The sequence below is a fragment of the Galeopterus variegatus genome, unplaced genomic scaffold, assembly GCF_000696425.1.
Source record: "Galeopterus variegatus unplaced genomic scaffold, G_variegatus-3.0.2 Scaffold15842, whole genome shotgun sequence".
Lineage (NCBI taxonomy): Eukaryota > Metazoa > Chordata > Mammalia > Dermoptera > Cynocephalidae > Galeopterus > Galeopterus variegatus.
In genome coordinates this window covers 18,481-21,886 of record NW_007741953.1, presented here as the reverse complement: position 1 = coordinate 21,886, position 3,406 = coordinate 18,481, and the positions used below count along the sequence as shown (strand labels likewise).

Sequence of the window (3,406 nt, the reverse complement as noted above, 5' to 3'; positions counted from 1 at the left end):
TGTTTGGAATATTCCTGAGCTCTAATACATAATACTCTCTGGTGTTAGATGGATATCATCCAGAGAAACTGTACTGACAAGTGTGGGATCCACGGCCAGAATAGCCTGTGGGGTAGGTTGGATGTTACTGCATGTTCGCCTGTGCTGTGAGGCATCTCTGATGCATTAGCTGGGGCAGGTGCACTGGGAGGAATCTGCATTTCACTAGAGTTGCACGATGTCATGTTGTTTGGGACACAGGTTGAAGATGATGATGGCTAAAGTGGCTGAGTGGGCAGAGGGGTGACTGGAGCATCTCTGTTTTCTTCAACATCATCATATTCTTCAATTCCAACAGGTCCTGTTTCAGAACTCTCTCCATTGTTTAAAATTATGGAAATTTGTTGCTTCCCACCTTGCATACTTTTTGTGTTTCATGTTTCCATCCGTGAGTTCTCCAAATACTTTAATGACACCTATTAAGACTTACAATGTACAATAAATTGATTATGTTTTTGTGAAATCACCCAGCGCTATCTTCATTGTCTGCGTACAAAACCATTTTTTAAGCATAGTTCTCTAAATTGGCAGAATCAATTATTTCTTAAATAATGGCTTCATTATAACCCAGAGCTTCTGAATGGTCCATTAGCTTTGGTAAGCCTTGATGACATTTAAGAGTTTTACTGTTAGTCTTCATTGAAGTTCACACCACATATAAGTGACAGTAATGGGCCACCTCGTTGCCCTTTGTCACGCTCCCAGACCATCCTCAGATGATGCTGTGTGCTCTAAAGTGTGGGAGGAGTGGGGCAGTGGGGTAAGCATGGCCACCCCCTTCAGGAATCCCCACTTCCTCTTTCAAAAATGAACAGTTGTAAAATAACAGAAACCATGCAAAGTATGCTCTCAGACCACAATGGAATTAAACAGGAAATCAATAACAAAAGCAGCTGGAAACCCCCCAAATACCTGGAGATTGTACTGGGTTGGATACTGTCCCCCCATAATTCATGTCCACCTGGAATCTGTGAAGATGACTGTATTTGGAAACAGATATAATAAAGTTAAGATGAGGTCACAGTGAGCCCTAATCCAATTATCAGTGTTCTTATAAGGAAGGGGAAAATTGGACACAGACACATACGGAAAACAGCCGTGTAAGGCTGGAGGCACAAATCAGAGTTATCAAAGAATATCAAGGATTGCTGGCAACCACCAGAAGCTGGAGGATCAATAAGATTCTTATGCACATCCTTAGGAGGGAGCGTAGGTTGTTTCCACCTTTTGGCTATTGTGACTAGTGCTACGATGAACAATATCATGATGAGATGTATTTCTAAGAGTGGAATTTCTGAATCATATGGTAATTGTGTGTTTAAAATTGCGAGAAGCCACTCAAGTGTTTCCCACAGTGGCTTTACCATGTTACATCCCCACAAGTAATGCATGAGGGTTCCAACTAATCTATATATTCTAAAACACTTGTTGTTTTCCTTAGTTTTCTAAAATCCTAGCCAACCTTGGAGGTGTGAAGTCATATCTCACAATGGTTTTGGTTTGCTTTTCTCTGCTATTGAGCATCTTTTTTGTGTTTGTTGGTCATTCATATATTGTAGAAATATCTATTCAGACCCTTTGCCCATTTTAAAATTGGGTTATTTCTTCTTACATTATTGAGCTGCAAGCATTCTTACAAATCTTACATAGAAGTTCCTTATCATGTTTATTATTTGCAAACATTTTCTTCATTCTTTATTTAGGTTGTTTTTTTACTTTCTTCATGATTTCCTTGGAAGCACAAAATTTTGATGAAGTCTAAGTTATGTTTTTTCTTTGGTGGCTTGTAATTTTAGTGTCATTTTTTAGAAAGCTTACATCACAAAAATTTACATTTATATTTTCTTCCATGAGTTTTATGGTTTTAGCTATTAAATTTAGTTCTTTGATCCATTTTGAGTTAATTTTTGCATGTGGCATGATGTAAGGTTCCAATTTCATTTTTTTACATAAGGCTATTTAGTTGTTCCATCAAAATTTGTTGGAAAAAAAATAATAAATAAACTTGAAAAATATGATTTTCCCATTGAATGATATTGGAAACCTTGCCCAGAATCAGTTAACTATGGACACATGGTTTTATTTCTGAATCATCAATTCTAATTCATTTATTTTAATGTCTATTCTTATGCCAATTTCACAATATCTCGAGTACCATTTCTTTGTAGTAAGTTTTGAAATTGGGAAGGGTTAGTCCTCCAACATTATCTTTTCAGGATTGTTTTGTCTATTCTGGGTCCCTTGTAATTCCACATGAACTTTAGAACCAGTGTGTCAATTTCTGCAAAGAACTCATTTGGAATCCTGATAGGAATTGTGTCGAATTTGTACAGTATTGTCATCTTAACTATATAAAGTTTCTGATCGATGTGCATGGGATATTTTACCACCTATTTAGATATTCTTTAATTTCTTTCAATAGTTCTTTGTAGTTTTCAGAGTACAAATTTGGACTATTTTGTTAAATTTATTCCTATGTATTTATTATTTTGATGATTGAAACTGTGATTGTCTTTATAATTTCATTTTCAGATTGTTCATTACTAGTGCATAGCAATACAGTTGATTTTTGTTTATTGATCTTTTATCCTGCAACATTGATAAACTTGCTTATTAGTTTTAATAGATTTTTAGTGGTTTCTTTAAGATTTTTTTATATGCAACTTCATGTCATCTACACGTAGAGATATTTTTACTTCTACCTTTCGAATATAGAGGTCATTTATTTCTTTTCTTGCCTGGTTGCCCAGTCTAAAACTTCAAATACAATGTCAAATAGAAGTGGTGAGAGTAGACATCTTTGTCTCATTCCTGATCTTAGAGCAAAAGCATCTCAGGCCTTCAACAACTATGATGTTAGTGGAGGTTTTTTTGTAGATGGCTTTTATGAGTTTGAAGAATTTCCCTTCTATTCTTAATTTGCTGAGTGTTTTAATCATAAAAGTTTGTTAGAATTTGTCAAATGTTATTTGCTGCATCTATTGAGATCATTTTTGGGTTGTGTTTTAAAAATCCTACTAATGTAATAGAATTTTTAAGGATTAAAAAATAATAAAATAATAAATAAAATAATCTATTATTTTAAGGATTTTCAGATGTTAAACCAAACTATTATTCTTGGAATGAGTTCCATTTATTCATGATGTATAACTTTTTTTATATGTTGCTGTATTCAGTTTCCTAGTATTTAGTTGAGAATTTTTGTGTTTATGTCCATAAGCGTTATTGTTTATACTTTTATTTCCTTTTCATGCTTTTGTCTGGTTTGAGTATCAGTAATATTGGCTGCATGTTAGGAGTTGAGACGTGTTTCCTTCTCTTTTATTTTTTGGAGGTGTTCATACAGTATTGATGATAAAACTTTTTT

At 34.3% G+C, this 3,406-nt stretch overlaps 1 pseudogene; it reads right to left on the bottom strand.

The window, feature by feature from the left end:
• Positions 1 to 21: 21 nt before the first annotated feature.
• On the bottom strand, positions 22 to 727 carry LOC103582350 (annotated as a pseudogene).
• Between the last annotated feature and the right edge of the window lie 2,679 nt (positions 728 to 3,406).